Below are 20458 nucleotides of genomic sequence, written 5' to 3' on the forward strand. Positions count from 1 at the left end.
ACCATCGTCTGCCAAAGAGGGCATGTTCAGAAAGCATACCCCACAAACGACCAGGTCATGTCTCACCATCAATAGATATATCGGGACAAGGGCCACAATTAAAGAAGAGGTCTTCTTCATACGCGAAATTAGCCAATGAATCGGCAAACTGATTCCAATTCCGTGGAATCAGCTGAAAAGACACTCTATCGAATTCATCTAGCAGGGCTATGGCAGTATGATGGTACATGCAAAGGATGGGGTTTTGTACCATGTATGTCCCATTGAGTTGATTTAAAACCAACTGAGAGTCCCCTTTCACCAACAACTGGCGGATACCACCCTTTTTTGCAATGTTCAAACCCATTATCAGGGCTTTGTATTCTTCCATATTATTGGTAAAATTCACCCCGAGATAAGCAGCTAACTTCATGACAACGCGTCGTCGGGGGTCTCAGATGACAACTCCTACACTTCCTTTTTTGCATGCACCCCTGGACGCCCCATCAAAATACAAGGTGTACGTCCATAAAGGGTTTACATATCCCGCCATCCTGAACTCTACTCGTAATTATGGTAATCGAAATTCAGCATATTCAACGGGTGGACTGTAGGCTCCATCCCTCCATCATTATTGAATTCAACAGGGATGCTCGTCAAAATTTGTAGGCAATGATGGCAGAAGACCTTGATCTCCCAAATAAATGTCCCGCCTTCTTGCTCAAGCACCTTATATCCTTTGCTCCACCAAATGAGCTTTCCCTGATGATACCTCTATTCTAAATATGGGTGTTCTAAATAAGGGATCAAACGACCCATCAACCTCTATCACGATTTCCTTGCAGATATTTGATCGATCTCTCCTAGACCTGCAAGGCAGTCATAGCATTAGTGCAATCAGAAATAATAAGGTTTAATCTTATTAAGATTAACCTTATTTTTAAATTCTATCCCCTCAAGGTCAGCTAACAAAACTATGGATTTATTCTTTCCTATTCTAACGATCCTATAGGGCCCATCCCATTTGGGCTCTAGCTTGCTTGGAAATAATTCACGTCGTGCGTCATAATACAGAACAAGCTGTCCTTTCTTGAAGGTGTATTTCTTGGCTTTGATGTCGTGTAACTGCTTCATTCGGCGCTTCGCCACTTCTTGGTGCAATAAGCTCTGTAGTTTAAGCTCATCTAAATGTGCCAGTGTCGTCAAGCGCTCAAAAAGTGCATCTTCATCGCTCAAAGAATGATTGATGGCAAACCGAATAGTCGGCAGCTCAATCTCTAAAGGCAAGACACACTCCTCCCCATATACTAACTTGAACGGGGTATGGCCAGTGGCTCGTTTGAAAGTCGTATTGTAGGCCCACACTGCCACGTATAACTTTTTATCCCAATCCCGTTTCTTTTCCGATACAATTTTGGACAGGATGCCCACAAGCTGCTTGTTGGTGCTTTCAACTTGCCCATTGGCTTGCGGATTATACGGGGTTGTCTTGTTATGCTTGACTTGCCACATCTCTGTCAAACCTTTAATCACCTTATTCAGGAAATGGGTTCCGCGGTCTGACACTAATTCTTTCGGCGGACCAAACCGGCATATTATCTGCTCTAAAAGGAAACTAGCAGTTTCTTTAGCATCATCTTTCCTTGTTGCACGTGCTTCTGACCACTTCGTGAAGTAGTCAGTTGCTACAATGATGTACCTCTTTTGCGTAGTTGACGATGGAGTAATAGGACCCACAAAGTATATTCCCCACTTCTCAAATGGAAGTATCGCCATAATAGGGGTGAGTGGTCGTTTCCTATTCTCTCGACTATCATGTCGTTGGCAAATATCGCATCTCTTAACATACGCAAACGCATCCTGGAAGATGGCAGGCCACCAATAACCTACTCTTAAAGCCTTTTGTGCTGTAAGCCGTCCAGCAAAATGGCCGCCGCAAGCAGAATCATGGCACTCTTCCAAAATGAATGGCACCTCGTCAGGCATCACACATCGGCGATAGATGTCATCAACCCCTTGCCGATATAATGTACCTGCGATCAAGGCAAACTTTAACGCTTGCTGCTTAATTTTCCTTCTCTCAGCTTTAGATAATTCGGATCCCGCCTCTCCCGTCGATAAATAATGTGTTATTGCAGCGTACCAGGAGGGAATAGATGCCTTATCTATTTTAAATAACAACTCCATGTCACTACCTTCAGCCACAGATTCTTTTGGCTCCCCAAAGTCCACAAGACATTCCACGATGCCTTGCAACCTTGGTGGCTTACTCCTGATTTCATAATCAAATTCCTGCAAAGTGATCAACCACTTTGCTAGACGATCAGGTGGCTGTAGCTTATTCATCAATAATCGAAGCCCCTCCGCCTTCGTATAAAGCACGACTTTCTCATAGAGAATATAATGCCTGAATTTCTTGGTCCCAAAGACCATCGCTAGACACAACTTCTCCATATAAGTATAATTGATTTCGGATACCCCCAGCTTCCGGCTGGCAAAAGCAATCGGGTGGTACCACTTCTCTTCCCAAATTTGGTCTAAACAGCAGCTGATACTATACATGGTGGCTGCTGAGAATATATAGAACGCCTCACCTCTTTTAGGTGATTTTAAAACGGGCGCTCTTGGTAGCTCTTGTTTCACATCCTCGAATGCTATCTTACAAGGGTCGCCCCATACAAACGAACAGCTAAAGGACAATAAATTTGTAAGTGGCAACGTTCTTTCTGCCAACGCGTTTATGAATCTACGGTAATAACCAACCGAAGACAGAAAGCTATGAACTTCCTTCGAAGTGCGTGGTGGACCCATGGCAACTATAACTTTGACTTTCTCGGGGTCTGTCGCAATTCCTACCGAACTGACTACATGACCCAGCAATAGCCCATAAGGTACTCCAAAAACACACTTCCGTGGGTTTAGGGCAATGCAGAATTTTCTACAGCGCTCGAAGCATTTTCTTAAAATGATCAACTGCCTTCCTCTCACGGTGGCGGCCCCTAATTCATCAATAAACACCTTCAACTCTTCGGGGGATACGTCACCGAATGTCTTATCTGCTGTTCGTTGCCACGAACCAGGTGCATTGCATAAACCAAAGGCCATCACATGGTACGCAAAAGTACCAAATACAATAATAAAAGTTGTTTTCAACTTGTCCTCTTCTGCAATTGCCATCTGGTTATATCCTGCAAAGCAATCCATGAACGAATATATCTCCCTACCCGCTAATTGATCCAAAATCTGGTCAATAAATGGCAACGGGTAGTAGTCCTTAACTGTCTGCTTGTTCAACTCCCTAAAGTCTACACATAAATGGATTTGATTATTATTCTTCTTTCTAATCACAACTGGCGAACACCATTTCGTGTGTTGCACAGGAAAAATCAAACCCGCTTTTCGAAGCTTCTGTAACTCTTCAAACAGCCCGTCCCTTAGTTCGAAAGGCATACGCCTTACTTTCTACCGTACAGGATGACTGCCCTCTTTCAACGGAATTGTATGAACAGCAAGACTAGGAGGAATGCCTCTTAACTCATCATAACTCCAGGCAAAGATATCGCGGAATTCCTGAATCAAGGCCACATAGTCCTCCCTTTCTGCTGTGCTAAGCATAGAACCTAATTTGATTGGCCGCGAATCATCAGGCGTACCAAGGTCTAGCTCGATAACATCTGCAACTCTTATACGATCTTGGGCCTCTATCGGCTCGTTCAAAGTGATCTGATAGATGTCCTCCGTGGTGGATCCCTCTTTGGACTCATCACTCGATGATGTCTCACTGGCAGATAAATCTTCTAGTGTCTCCAATTCTGTAGAAGATAGAGAAGCTCTCTCACTCTGCGGGGACTCAGGATAAGCATCAACCACCACACGCTGGGCACCTCTGCTGAATATTAGCCGACCGGTGGGTATATCCACTTGGCAGTCCGCTTGCAAGATCCAAGGTCGTCCGAGTAATACTTGGTAACTTGGACGGCCTGCAAAACGAATCACCCTAAAGTCCAACAGGCATTCTACATTTGCAACAGTGACATGGACCTTAGTAATGCAGCCTTCCGGCTGTCTCAAACTATCATCTGCCATTCTGAGAATTGTGGAGGTATCTTTCTGGATCGCAAGACCCAACCTTTCCATCAGTTTAGAACTCATAATGTTAACAGATGATCCCATGTCGACAATAGCATAATCTACTAATATCCCATCAACATAGGCTGCAACCCTTGGGCAATGCTTCTCAGCATGCTCGAACCAGTCATCACCAACTCGCGCAATACCCAAAGGTTCTACGATATACCCGGTACGTAGGATCTTTCTAAATTCCTTGCGTACTCCTGGGGAAAGCTTAATAAGCTGTAAAAGATTCACATCCGGCTTGACTTCACAAAGAGAGCTCGCCAAATCGAATTCATGATAGTTCGATAAAGCTCGCTTTTCACACCAAACCATCCGCTCTTTAGGTCGCTGAACCGGCTTTATTGCCTCTTTCTTAACTTTCACCTTCTTCTTTGATGGTTCCTTATTGGCTTTACTCTCTACGGGCTTCAAAGGTCCCCCTTCCAGGGCAGGATCCAAAACTTGTGTTCCTTTGTCGCCTTGTTTAGGGTTTCCTTCGACAGGCTTATCCTTGTCGGCTTCTCTACCCTTTTGACCTCTTGTAAGAACAGCTCGCAGATTAGAGGTTTCAGCATCATTAACGCATACAGCCTCAATCAAACTAACCCCACTACCACTAGGTAGCTCCTCCACTGTAGTCTTTGGTCGTTGAAGTATTTGTTTAGGCCCGTCCTCTCGCTGGGAATCATTTCCTTGGGCACGATGATTAACAGGCCCTGGTTGCCGACTACCTCGTTGGAGGGAACTGATCTTACTCCAGCAAGTAGCTGCTAAATGGCCAGATTTTCCACAAATGTCACACTTAACATTTGGGCAATTTCTTGGATAGTGCTGCCCGCCACACCATTTGCAACTAAACCTCGAAGGTGCACCCTCCTCTGGGTATCTACTTCCTATCAAATTTTGTTGTTTTTTAAGGAAGTTGACATCAACAGCTATTTGTCGATACTGCTCCGTAATCATATCGGTATAATGCTTCACCATGTCCTTAACCTCGCCAAGAACATTGGAAGCACTCGACTCATAGCCTTGGTCATTACCATGTCGTTCCATCGGCCTAACAATTCGATTAGGCACTGGTTGTTGAGCCACAGGCATGGTATTAGAATTGACCGCCTGGCCTCCACCATTTGGAATCATTTGACTGCCCGTAGGCATCGACATGCTAGGGGGAGCTGGTAATAAAGGGACATTCTGCATCATGTTTCCTCTCCCATCAGGGTTAGCCATCGCTATCCCTTGGCCACTACTGCCATTGGCCATTGCCACATTATTTCCCAATACTAAACCCATATTCGAATTGCCTCGAGAGGCATAGGCTGCTTGTAGTCGGGATTCCACCTTTTGTGCTCGTGTAATGGCAGTATCTATATCCCCCAAGGGGACACTACTCAACTGCAATTGGATATTAAAGTCCAAACCATGTAGGAAATATTGCAATTGGGCAGCTGCGGGGATAGGAATAGAGGTGTCCAACTTACGGAAAGCCTCTTTTATTTTCTTCGCATAAGCACGAATATCTTCATGTGGTTCTTGGCAGGTCACGTTGAGTACATGCAACCAATATTGCCCACCCCTTTCAGGGGCAAACTCCCTTCGAAAAGCTCCATAAAATGCATCAATATTCAATATGGTTCCGGCTTCTAAACCATGATACCATATAGCGGCTCTTCCTTTGAGAGTCATATTGAAGAACATCATTAAATGTCCTTCTTCTTGAATGCAACAGTTAAACATCAGCTTTTGAAACTCCCTAATGTGGAGTTCCGCATCTTCCTCAACTAGCCCATTAAAAATGGGTAGCGGGTAGCCTAGAACCGGCAAATCCATCGTCCCTACTGGAATTGCAATAGGCTGCGCCATGACGAGGATTGGATTTGCACTAGGAATAGGGGACGGTGGGGTTATACCTCCCGTACTTGATGTAGACTGGCTTATGGCAGAAAGGGGAGCACTAGAGCTTCCACCTTCTCCTAACTTGCTGCTTGTGGGCCCAAGACCACTAGATCCACTCCCTCGTAAGGGTTCAGCACCGCTACGCTTAGGGAAATATCTCCTAAAAATTTCAGCACGTCGCCTAGCTCTTTCGTCTCTTTCTTGCTTTTGGATTTCTGCTAGACGATGCTTATCAATAAATAACATCGTTGGTCCAACTGATCCTAACCCAATATTACTCCTCAGAGGGAGTCCCTTTCACATAGCCAAAAGGCTCGAATCACATACACATAGGGTTCCTCCTACGACTGAATGCCATCGACCCTCTGCGACTCTCCTACACCTTGGGGATTGGCCCCTCAGTGCGTAGCTCAACAAATAGACACATCGCACAAAAGTCGCTCAAGGTACCAAATAAACGTGTCCAGGAGTGTACCATTTCTTCCTCACTTGCTTTCCCCTTTGGGACCCGCGTCTACCTACAGCATGGGTACCTCACTGCCTCTCATCGTAGGTCAGGTTCTAATAAACCAATTGCAATGCATGTCCAGGAGCTGGTCTCACTGATACTTTTTAAATTCTTTTCATGCTCTATGCATTTGGTAGATGCATAGTGCTCAAACATTTAGCAAAACAGTATCGTGCACAAGTGCAAAAACATTCTTTTAATGGTTTCCAACTACTGTTCGTGCTTCGTTGCCTGGGCCTAGTACCGAGGTGATCCTCATACTACTGAGCTCTTAATTTTAATTATCATCCATCCTAAATGCTATGCATGGAAATAAACAACTTTTCCATCATCTCACACGACATTTAGATATATTTCAACTTCTCTACCCTTCCCCGTTTAAATATTGCATCGTTGCATAGATTTACGAGGTATTTTACCATCATTTTATGCGAAAAAACCGAGAAAAACACACTAGAACAAGAAGGTGGGGTTGAACTGAGGCAAATCCTCATGCTTCAGTCCCCACAAACATTCACAAACATTGTTCTTAATTTTCATTAATTTCTCGTATCCAAAATGCATTTTCCCCCTATTTTTTGTGATTTTCCTCTATTTTCCTTGTATTTTCCCCTTATTTTTTGCATTATTTAATTACTAAAAATTCAAAACAGGTTATGGCCTGTGGCCCTTAGTTCCTTCTTGCAGCAAAAATGAAAATTTAGTTGGTGTTCCTATTCATTTTCCCATTTTTATGCCCAAAAACATCATTTTCCCTTGATTTTCCATATTTTACATATTTTAGTGTATTATTTTGAGTCACAAGATGCATATTTTTCTGATTTTCTGATTATGATCAGCAAGTACTCATGGAAAACAGCAACATAAACAATTTTTAGCCCACATGAACAACATTTTATCAATCAAAAGCCATAAAATCTCAAATTTCTTTTGAAGAAATTGAATTACCGCTTATTTGCGTGTTTCGGGTTTCATGTCCATGGCTGCAAATTTGAAAATCAGCAGCACTTCATGCTCAGCACGATCACAAATCACCATTTCCAGCCCGTGGAGCAATCCGATCCATGCCGGACAAGCCTCCATCATTCTTTCTTCTTCCTTCTTCTTCCCACATGAACTCCCCCTTAGAGGAGAGAGAGGGAGGAGAGAGAAAGACTGATTTCCTCTCTCTCTCTCTACAGGCTGCCATTCCCCGCGTGGATTGAAGTGATGCGGAGCGAAGATCGAATGTGGAAGCCTGACATAATTGAATCCATGGCTTACTTGACAAGATGCATCTCGATTTGAGGGGGGGGCGCATTTTTTTTGGCGGCTGTCTGCATGCCACTTCCTTCCCCTCCGCAAAAAAAATTGGGGGGGTGGGGGAGCCAAAGGGCACCCCCCACTAATCACACCCTTTGAAATTTCAAATTTGGCCCCTTTTTTGGGCACCCCGACCGGTTTCGGGCCAACTTCCGCATACGAGCTCCGATTAACGTGCTGTAAATTTTTGGGCGTCCGCCTCGGCATCCCGGACAGGCCTGCAGCTCCCACATCCCGTCCTGACTGACAGAAAATTTACTAAAAATCCGGACGTGTCACTTGGGCGCCCGTCGACTGCTTGTTGCTTAAAATCGTCCTAGATCAAGCCGCCGCCTTTGATGGTGAATATTTTTCCCTTGATATTCATAATTTTTAGCTATTTTTAAGCACTTTTGTTGGGGGTAAAGGCGCCTCCGCCGTGCTGCCCCGTGTATTACTACACTGACAGTACCCGCCACTGCACACTGCAGGTGGCGGGCGCCCGTCACGTCACTTTATTCTTTATTCTTTTAGTGATAGTTTGAATAAAGGAAGGCCCGGTCACACATTGTGACTGTTGGAGTTCCCATTTCTTGTCTCTCTCTTTCTTGCTCTTGCTCTCCCGCCATAGCTCGCGTGCAAGCTTCGATCCTTCTCACCTTTCAACTGGTATCAGAGCTTGGCATTCTCTTGCTCGAGCTCGACTCGGTGCTTCCCGAGCTTCGCAGACTCGCTTCACGCATTGGGTCTCCATCCCGGCAGCCATATCCGATCTCCCCGAGCTCCCGTCACTCCACGGCTTCCCGAGCACCTTCCCAGCCTATTGAGGCACCTTCAAGGCATTGATACTGAGGTATTTGATCATTCTTTCACAGTTTTATTTCAGTCTACAGGTTGCAAACAGCAAGGGCAGCCATGGCTTCAAACTCTTGAAGCTTATTCCCCTCATATTGTGCCTTACACCTATCAAGGCTCAAAGAGGCTTGTCATAGGCCTTTGATAGGCCCTTCTTGAGCCCCCCATTACCCCCTTTTCAGCCCATGTGGAGCAACAGCAAGTTCAGCACCAACAGGGCAGATTGCATCATTTTTTTCCAGGCTGTGAGCACTCATCTACTTTAGCTCCACACTTGGCCATTGCTTCTTGCTCTCTACCTTGATCAAGAGGGCTATAGACTTCATGTTTGATGTCATTCAAGCTTTGGGCATTGGTCTTGATCATTCGGGGCTGATTTCTTCAGATTTGGGACTGTCATAAACTGTCATAACAGGCTGAAAACAGGGCAGCACCATTGGCATTAGCATTTGTTGCTTATACTCCATTCCGGTTGTGCTATTTGATGCCCGTATGCGGTCTACATGATGCCTAGTGCCTTGGGAATGTATGCACATGATTATGCCATGATTTTGGCTTGAAATATTGGCTGATTTGGGACTGTTATTTACTGTTATACAGTGCTGGAAACAGGGCAGCCACACTTGGCATTGGCATTTGATGCTTATACTCTACTCCGGTTACCTTGTTTGATGCCCATATGCGGTCTATTTCCTACCCGGATGTATTGGGGATGTATGCATTTGGTTTGACCATGATTTTGGCTTGAATTCGGGGCTGAAATCTACTGTTTAGAACAGTAAATACATGCTGGAATAACAGTGGGCTGAAGGTACTTTACATGCTTTGGCACTTACCTACCGATACCGGATGTATGCTTTGAGCTTTGGCATGATATCTCTGACATTTGGAGACGACTTGGAGCATATGTATGAGATTATGGGATGCTTTTGAGCTTCGCATTAGCTCCGTCTTCACTGGCATTTGGACCGACTCGGCATGCTCGTGGACCGCCTATGCCTCATGTCTCTGCTTGACAGTTAGGCTTTTGCATTACATGCTTTGGTTCGTGACATATGCTATTTGGTTCGTGTATGCCATACCGACATTTGGAGCTTGGATTTGGATGTATTTGAGCATTCCCGGCTTACTTGATCACTGATCTTGGTTGCTATTTGGATGTCATTGAGTTGACCGAGAGCTTATTTGGGCTTATGTATTGCTTCATGGTTAATACGACCGGTGCTTCATGTATGTCATGCTCTCTTGGATGCGCTTGATGCATTGACAGGGTCACTTATCACTAGTGCTTTCTCTTGGGTTGTCTGAGCTTCTAAGCTCGCCTTGTACGCCTTTTGTGCCAGTGGGAGCATTTTACATGCTTGCTTGACCTTTGACAGTTGCATGCTATTGGAGCACTTACATGTATTTGGAGCAGTTTATGTCTTGAGCAGCTACATACGCATTGAGACTTTGGGATCATACTCCGATCTTTATGGATATGCATTGATGTACTCTTGGTTCACAGGATGCTTATGAGCCAAGTCTCATATTTGGATCTTTCTCTTTGAGCAGACACCTATTTGTGTCAGGTTTTGGCAGTTATAGGAACACTTTGCCTAGAGTGTCTGGGGGTGTGCCTTTCACTGGTAGATGTTATTTTGACATGCTTGGTGTTGAGCTCATGTTCTTTTCACTGTCATTGACCTTGCTTATGTCTGTTTCATGCTAGCTTTGGACCTAGCATTGTTTGCTTGACATATGGATCCTATTTTGGGACAATTTGCTCTCTAGATTGCATACTTGCAATTTATTACAGCAAGCAGTTATTGGTGGACTGAGTTGTACTTTTCATGCTGAAATATCCTGATTTGGTATACCGCACCTAGTACTAAGTGGGCAGCAACTTTTGGCACACTTTGCTCGCCCTTTGGACACCATTTTGGTCATTTTTGGGCAGTTTCTGCAGTAAAACAGCAAGCAGTTTTGGACTGTTTGGGCATTTTCAGCCTGCATAATGGCGTCATCTTCGCATGATAGTGCCATCTTTAACATTACAAAGTTGGATGGTACCAACTACTCTTACTGGAAGAGTCAAATATGGCAGGTTTTGGTGCAGAAATCTCAGATTAAGCCACTTTGGTTGAGTGGGGAGCAGCCTGAAACTATGGACATTGACGACTGGCTTGAACTTGATGAGCTATGCAAGTCCACGATTGTATTGTCTCTCACTGAACAGGTACATTATAATGTATTTGAGGAAGCACAGAGTGCATGGGATCTATGGAATAAGATCAAGAATCTTTATGATAAGAAAAGTCCGGCGAGTCAGATGTACTGGTTGAAGCAGCTTATGGATCTGCGCATGAAGGATAATGCGACTATGTCTGCTCACTTGAGCCAGTTCCATGCTATACTGAAGAACCTGACTTCGCAGGATATCACCTTTGGAGAGGAAGTAACTCCTCTTTTCTTGCTTGGAACTCTGAATGAGTCATGGGATGTATTCCACACTGCTCTTTGTGCCTCTAGTGCTACTCTAAAATTGGCAGATGTTGAGAGTGCTCTTCTTCAGGAAGAGGTGAATCGCAAAAACTTGGATGCCTCTCGTGGTAGTCATGCTTTGACAGTTAGAGGTAGGAATGACAGGTATGACCGTGGTAATGGCCGAGGCCGTGACTCGCAGAAGGGTCGGTCTAAATCTCGCGGTGGCAAGTCGCGTAGTAAGTCGCGTGGGCGCAATGCAAATGTCACTTGTCATCATTGTGGGAAAAAGGGCCATATTAGACCACAGTGTCATGAGTTGCGCAATGAGAAGCGCAAGGATAAGGGGAAAGATAAAGTGCAGGAGAAGTCCTCTGATCGCAGCATAGTACCTGCGAAGTCCAACGTCAAGATTGAGGAAATTAATGTCACGCAGACTGAAGAGTCCGATGGTGGTGATGAGTTTATACTTGCAGCTAGTTCTTCTGATGCTTCACACTTGACTGAGACACCTAGTATGTATGCACAGTGCTGGTTATTGGATTCAGGTGCGTCCTTCCATGTGACGCCTTACCGTGAGTGGTTTCACTCTTACCGTACTGTATCTGGATCAGTCAAACTTGGAGATGACAGGTCTCTTGATATTGTGGGCTGTGGAGATATTCAGTTGCAGTTTTCCACTGGCAGTTCCTTTTTGCTCAGGGATGTACGTCATGTACCTGCGCTTACGCGTAGTCTTATGTCTGCAGGACAGTTGGATGATGCAGGATTTCATGTCTGTTTTGGGGATTCTACCTGGAAGATTACCAAAGGCAGACTTGTGCTTGCTAGAGGCGCCAAGGCTGGCAGCCTCTATCCTCTTGTTGTATCTGGGTCTTCTGTAGACCATGTTTTGGCAGTGGGCTCTATCCCACATGTATCACTTTGGCATGCCCGTTTGGGGCATATGTCTTTGAAAGGAATGAAAATGTTATCTGGTTTGCAGTATCTTCCGCCTTTGGATTATGCATGTTTTGACTCGTGTGATCATTGTCTTTATGGTAAGCAGAATAGGTCTACGCATAAGAAATCGGGTAGGCCACGCATGAGTGAGCCCTTGGCATTGGTGCATTCCGATGTTTGTGGGCCTATGCCTTGCATGTCTATGGGTGGCGCGAAGTACTTCGTTACCTTCATTGATGATTTTTCTAGGAAAGTGTGGGCTTATCCCATAAAGCAGAAGTCCGATGTCTTGGCAGTTTTTCAGAGATGGCTTGCTCTTGTTGAGAACCAGACTGGGTATAGGCTGAAATGCCTTAGGACAGATAATGGGGGAGAATATGTCTCGCATGCTTTTGAGCAGTTTTGTGATGACAGGGGTATTAAGTGTCAGTTGACCGCCCCTTACACCCCACCCCAGAATGGTTTGGCTGAGCGCATGAACAGGACTATTCAGGAGCGTGTGCGCTCTATGCTTAGCCATGCAGGCCTACCCCATAGTTTTTGGGCTGAGGCAGTTAGTACGGCAGTGCATGTCATGAACCGATCACCTTCCAGTGGATTGGATTTCCAGGTTGCAGAGGAAGTTTGGGCTGGTAAGCCACCCTCTTATGCGCATCTCCGTGTCTTTGGATGTGAGGCATTCTGCCATGTGCCCAAGGACAAGAGGAGTAAATTGGATCCAAAGAGCATTAAATGCATATTCCTTGGCTATGGTGAGTCAGGAGAGATGGGCTATCGCCTATGGGATCCGCAGGCGCGGAAAATAGTACGCAGCCATGATGTCGTCTTCCATGAAGACAAGATGCACAGGCAGCCTGAGAAGGTGGTTGAGATCCGCAGAGTGATCTTTCAGGAGGAGCCTAAAGCTCCAGCACAGCCAGTAGTACAGCCTGCAGCAGTTCCTCCACAAGGCCAGGATGTTGGACAGGTAGTTAGACATGTAGCAGAGCCTGCGGTGAGACGGTCTGCTAGAGATAGACGTCCACCTGACAGATTTCAGCCCTCTATGCATTATGTTTTGGTTACAGATGCAGGAGAGCCTTTCACTTATGATGAGGCTATGCGCAGGGGTGACAGTCACTCCTGGGAGAGGGCTATGCAGTCTGAGATAGACTCCCTGCATAAGAATGAGACTTGGGATTTGGTTGCCTTGCCTAAGGGCAAGAAGGCTTTGCCATGCAAGTGGGTGTACAAGCTGAAAAGTACCCCTGGACACCCCAAGCCGGCATACAAGGCTAGATTGGTAGCAAAGGGTTTTAAGCAGGAACATGGTGTGGACTTTGATGAGGTCTTCTCTCCTGTGGTTAAGATGACCACCCTGCGCTTAGTCTTGGCTTTGGTTGCACAGCTTGACTTAGATCTATATCAGATGGATGTCAAGACGGCTTTTCTACATGGGGACTTGCATGATGAGATCTATATGGATCAGCCTAAGGGCTTTGCAGAACCTGGCATGGAGCACCTAGTGTGCAAGTTGAAGAAGAGCTTGTATGGCTTGAAGCAGGCACCTAGGGAATGGTATCATAAGTTTGATGCCTTTATGCAGTCACAGGGCTACAGCAGGAGTGCTATGGATCCGTGTCTTTACACGAAGAAAGCCCGTGATGGCAGTTTGCTTATCTTGGTACTCTATGTTGATGATATGCTGATAGCAGGGAAAGCTCATGATGAGCTAGATGCTCTTAAATCTCAGCTGAAGAAGAGCTTTGAGATGAAGGATTTGGGACAGGCCTCACATATACTTGGGATGCGCATTAAGCGCGATAGGCATCAGGGGCTTTTGTATCTCTCACAGCGGGAGTACATTCATAAAGTCCTTGAACGCTTCCGCATGCAGGACGTAAAGCCTATTGGCTGTCCATTACCTTCTTATGTGAAGGTATCACAGGCCGATTGTCCGCAGACAGATGAGCAGAGGGCCGAGATGGCCAAGATCCCTTATGCTTCAGCCGTGGGCAGTTTGATGTATGCCATGATAGCCACTCGTCCAGATATTGCGCATGCAGTTGGTGTTGTGGCACGCTATATGGCTACACCTGGCAACAGACATTGGGATGCCGTGAAGGGTATCATGAGGTACCTGAAGGGCACAGCAGATATGTGTATTTGCTATGGCAGCCAGGATACAGGGGTCGTGGGGTACACTGACTCCGATTATGCAGGACATGCAGATAGTAGGAAGTCCACTTCTGGCTATGTATTCACCTATGCTGGAGGGGCTGTCTCTTGGATGTCCAGGGTTCAGAAGTGTACGGCTTTGTCTACCACTGAGGCCGAGTATGTTGCAGCCACTGAGGCTTGCAAGGAGGCCATATGGTTAGGCCGTCTAGTTGCTGACCTTGGGATTGATGCTACACCTACACTGCATTCGGATTCTATGAGTGCCATTCAGTTGGCTAAGAATCCGGTCTTCCATGCGAAGACGAAACACATTGAGGTGAGGTATCACTTCATACGTGGTGTCGTGGAGGACAAGTCTGTTGATCTTGTCAAGATCTCCACTGACGAGAATCCTGCAGATCTGCTCATGAAGAGCCTCACTACTGAGCGCTTTTCCTTCCTCAGGAGGTTGATGGGCGTTGGATGAGATGTCGCCTTTCCTCATCCCTTGTACCTATGTACATTTGTACTGTCTTTTCTTTTTCTTTTCTCTCTCACTAGGGCAGATTCGCCTTTAAGTGGGAGGTTGTTGGGGGTAAAGGCGCCTCCGCCGTGCCGCCCCGTGTATTACTACACTGACAGTACCCGCCACTGCACACTGCAGGTGGCGGGCGCCCGTCACGTCACTTTATTCTTTATTCTTTTAGTGATAGTTTGAATAAAGGAAGGCCCGGTCACACATTGTGACTGTTGGAGTTCCCATTTCTTGTCTCTCTCTTTCTTGCTCTTGCTCTCCCGCCATAGCTCGCGTGCAAGCTTCGATCCTTCTCACCTTTCAACTTTCCGTCACCTAAATTCCGCTCTCAACAATATGCAAGGGCCATTATGATATGGAGAGGTCATGCAACCAAGGATGTGTGTTTATCCAATCTGACTCTTTATAGTAGATCGTCGAGGTTGTGCTCAAGGATAATGCCTTGGTAAAAGTGTATGTTACATTGTCTTAGAGTACAAACATACTCAATTTGAGTGCTGCTACTAACTCAATTTGCTTGCAAACAAGAACATAGCAAACTTTGGTTCTCCAATTGAAGACCGGGCTCTTGGTTAGTGTAGAAACACTTTAGGGGAGTAGGTCAAAGTGCATTGCTCATATGCATGCCCTCACTCACCTTGATTGTGAGTTGTTTTTCATGGAGGTAAGCAAGTTCTAAGCCAAGGTTGAAGTATTGTACCATCCACTTGTATTGTTTGGTGTCGATGTTGTTGTCCCAATTTGAGTTTGTGTAGGTGTATGAAGTAGTGCCATTGTAGCTGGATGCATGCTTGCCAATGAATACCTAGTAGAAGTGGAGAACTACCTCAAGATGCCCATAAAAAATGAGGCATCCACATTGTGGCTAGGTAAAGAAGAGATCAGCTAGTTGCTAGTTCCACCCCATCATTGTAAATTGTAAAATCCATAACTTTCTTAGTGGGACGCGGTAAGACCTTTTTCTTAGCATACTCATCACTACATTGCAAGGATGAATTTTCCATTCTAGATCTCAAAAACACTCTCATTTGGGTTGATTTGTTTGATATAGTTGATGATAGAGTGAAGGGACATTTGTTATCCCCGACCTCGTACGGATAGGCACTATAACTCTTCCCCATTCTCTCCCTGAAGATGAATAAATAACATATATTAAGCATGCTCCTACTTATAAAACCTTGCTTGTCACATCCCTCAAGGCCAATCGTCCCATCAATTGAAATTGTACTCTTTCCATATTTTGCTTTTCTTATAACACTTGCTCGACAAAGGCCTTAGTTTGACTTACAATATCTTCCAAATGAGTCATCTCCTCACTATAGCATAACTATAAAGATTGAGCTAACTTCTTGTTTTTTAATGCTTCGCACTCTGCAATAGCCTAATCTCTTGGAAGTTGACTAATTTTTTCCAGAAACACCTGAATGAGATCATTGTCACAGACTCTGTCATCTTTCTTATGTAAAATTGCATCCTCCAACGTGTCCAATGAGTAAGATATATTGTGTTAGAGGCATCTCCATGGTTCCATTTCTAGAACTAAACTTGTCCTCCCATTTCTCTTCCCAATCTATCATTGTGACGTAGCAAGAGACAACCCCACCATTAGAAGGATCATATTTATCTTTTCTACAATATAGAAATTGGGAAGACCTACAACCCCTATTACTATGGTGTTCTCATATTCTCTCTTTCCAATAATGGAAGTAAAGCTTCTTGACAAAAGAAGATAGTTATCAAATCAAAACAAAATTTCTCCCATTTCTGAATGAATGGCTATAGTAACCGAATCCTCTGTTGCTCTACTGCACTAACCTTTGAAACTAATGGTAAAATTTTATTGTACATTTCATCATCCATCTCTTCTGTTTCGCCTTTTGATTCTTAGTCTTGTATATTGTCTCAAGAATTAAACTCAAAAAAGAAGTTCTTGCAACAATCTTGCTCTTATATTCCACTAATCTGGTCTTGCATTCTCCCTCACTAAGCCTTCAACATCTAAACTAGTAATCTCCCATTCGTCTCTAGCATTTTCCTATTCCAAGGAAACTGCTTATAGATTGGAAAGGCCACTATCAAAGGTGTTTAACCAATTAGCTATATCCCTATCACTGTCTTCTTCTGAAAATGGTGCACATAGTACTCCCCCATTCCTAAGGGTTTTGTAACATTCTTTTAGTGCGCCATATTGATTGTTGTCTTATCTCCATCTAATGAGGCTTGATGATGCAAATCCCTATATAACCAAGCACAGTTTTGCTTAGTCTCTGAGCTCTCATTGGACTCATCCTCCATCCCAAGTGCGTCTGACTGATTAGTATCTATACGCTCTTCCATGGGTTCATGTAAGAACTCTTTGGTCACAACCCTCAGCTGCACTCTATGATGCCTGGGTCCTATTATTATGATTCCCTTGTGCTAGCTTTGATCACATTAGGATTGTAACAACCAAGGTTTGCCTAAAAGAATTAGGTATGAAATAGCTCCTTGAATAGGTTACACCACTAAAAATTTAATGCTAAAGTCCAACCCTATAATCACAGTTGCAATGTGATGTAAGAGACCTAAGGGTGTCAATTTTCTTTGATCAACTTAACATAAAACAATACTTGTAATCTCCTTTTATTACCCAATCCAAGTTTAAGCATTGTTTCTTTTTTCATTAAATTCATTCGTACTTCACCATCTAGCTGAGCCCCAAATATCATGTGCTTCATTTCTATATCATGATCTTTTGAGTGTTTTGGTAAGAGTCTCTCCTGCTTTGGAGTCCCAATCTTGACATTATTAGGTTCATTTAGCTCTCGACCTTGTTTCTTCTCTAAAATAATTGTTGGATTTGATTGTGAACATGTGATTGCCCCAAGCATTACATCTTAGTTAAAGTTGACATGTTTTTTCTTAATTAATACTATATTAGCAAATTTGGGAATTCTCGTATAGTTTGGGAATTCCCAATATAGTTAATATTTGGCCACATGATTAAATCTTTACCTCTTATTTTAAAGTGCGACTCAAGAGATTCACAAATTCTCTAATATGATGTTAATTGGTCTTGCCTCCAAGTTCTCTACAATTTCTACTAAGTTTGTTGTCAAATTAGTAATACATTTACCCTTATCTTGGTTTTGTGAAGGTGTACCTTCCCCTAAATAATCTTTTTCACAATGGGCTTCACAACTACACTTGGCACACAAAGGGATATAATCCTTTCTATTTTCTCATTTGGGAAAAATCTAGCCACGTGTCTAGGTTTCTCACACCTCCATCAAACTACACTTATTCTTGTGTTATTATTCCTTTTAGATTTAGGGTTTCTATATGGTGAGAGTGTCCTCTCATTTTCAGAATATCCTCCCTGTTCTAGATTCCTTAGCATGGGAGGTGCCCCTTGGGTTGGCATACCTCTTAGCATAAATGGCATGTTAGAAGGTTCTATAAGATAAGTCACGTTTTGACTATCCATATAATCATAATTTGTTTGCATTTGGATTGCTTATTATCATAGATGAGTTTGCTTAACACAGCATTGTTCCTTCACATGATTGTTTCTTAAGCAATACCCGCAAAACGAAGTCCTCGATTGATCAAGAACCACTCTACTCAATGTGGGGTATTGTATTGCTAAATGATCGAAACCATGACATTTCTTGCACGAGGTATCAGACCCTGGTGGTGTGGGATTCCTTTGACCAGATACTCAGGTTGGTCACATTGTACTAGCATGCTAGCTAACACTATAAACTCCCTTCACATTGAGGTTTATGTTAGCTAAAATCTCTTTCTTCATATCTACCAACAATTTTGCTATTAGATTTCCCATCATAAAATCATCTAAACTTCATTGTCATGTGGATGTAGTGACTATTGATGGTGGTGGATATATAGGGGGTACTAGATATGGATTTTATCTTGAGTCCAGGAATTTATGATGGTGCCACACCTACAGTTGTCATGTACGTAGCATGAGGAGCTACTGGAGCTCCTAGATATGGTGTGCTAGTTGCCATGGATGGTGACATACTTGATGGAACTAATATAGGGTTAATGTATAACCCCTTCCTCCTCAATTGTCCTAATTGAACTTCCTTCCACCATCGTGTTTCTATCTTTGCATTTGCCAAATTTATTGGCCACTTAAGACTTACATGTTCCCTAGTAATTTCTTGCAATCCCTTAATGAATTTTTGGTTTTTCCATATCCTTGGAAGGGGAAATTTGTCCCATCTTCCTAATTAGTGCCTCCATCTTCTCAATGTAATGTTTCATGATTTCTCCTAGGTTTTGTCTTAGATAGTGAAGCTCTAATGCTAAACGGTCCTCTGACCCTTGCCACCTAAACTTAGTTAAGAATGCCTCTCTTAACACTACATAAGTCGCCCTTGTGGCAACAGGAAGATTCCCATAACACAAGTTGCTTCATCCTTCAAATTTGTTGGGAATATGTGAAGTTTTTTATCATAATTAATAATCTCATTTACTATGTATGTCACTTTAAACTACTGGACATGCATATTGGTATCGTCATCCTAGAGACCAAAATACAGTGTAAAATTTGTAAGTCCCACAGTTGCTCTCATAGTCATATATAACACTTTTAGTACTTCCTCTGAAGCTTCAAAGATTGTAACCCTCTTTTTGGTTAGCAAATAACCCCAGTATTTTGTAAGGGTATCCATGTTGTTATACTCTTTGTATGATCAGTGGAATTTTCCTCTATCCAATGTCCCACACTTTTAGTGGAAACATTATTAGAACCCACAAAATCATCATTATTTTGACCCTCTTCTTTTATATCTTCATCTTTTTTCTCACTCACAATTGACCCCTTCTTTGAGCTACCCTTGTCGGTACCACTTGTTCCCTCAGAGCTCTTTGTGCTTGCCTCTCCCAATCATAGTCTAACTCGATCCCAATAGAAGATGTCTCTCCAGTGACTTTTTTGATTTTCAATTACAAATCCAATCTACCTTGCAAGGTATTTTGTAACTCAATGTTCAATCTCTCTAACTCCTCCACTATCCTTTTAGATTTCTAACAAAGTCTTCAAAGTCTTAGACTATTTAAAGTTTTACAAGCATGTCAAATAGGTGTAGGATTATAACCCTAGACTCTATAGCTTTTGTCGATCTCTCAAGAAAGACTCTTCATATGTTACTCTTGCAATTCTTGTGGTGGATTGTTATGTGTTCCCTTTCAAGGGTGTTAAACTTTAGAATACATTTAGATAAGATAATTGGAAGTTCTTATAGATCTTCCTTTTGTTGATGTTCCTTCTAAATGTAAGTTCTTTTCCATTAATAATTTAATTCCTTTTTATGATGTTTAATTTACTAAAAATAGCTTAAAATACCCCATTTTCTCCTCAATTAACATGCTTTTCCCTCTCAACAAATGCACCAAAATGATGGTCCCCCCTAAGAGACCCCCAAATTAATAGGCAAAGTGGCTATGTATAAAGACACTATGCTAATTAATAATAAAAGGTGGACTAAAAAAGTCTTATTAATAGCTAACTGATCATATAAATGACATCCTAATTTTATATATGTAGTCCAACCCCAATTAAGTTCAGTATATCCATTTTAGTCTCTCAAAATTAACTGATCATATAAATGACATCCTAATTTTATATATGTAGTCCAACCTCAATTAAGTTCAGTATATCCATTTTAGTCTCTCAAAATTTCATAATTTTATGCATTAACTCTTCCATTTTGAACTAAAACTATCAACAATCCAAG

The sequence above is a fragment of the Lygodium microphyllum genome, chromosome 26, assembly GCF_053477565.2.
Source record: "Lygodium microphyllum isolate KBCC chromosome 26, Lygodium_microphyllum_v1.1.10, whole genome shotgun sequence".
NCBI lineage: Eukaryota > Viridiplantae > Streptophyta > Polypodiopsida > Schizaeales > Lygodiaceae > Lygodium > Lygodium microphyllum.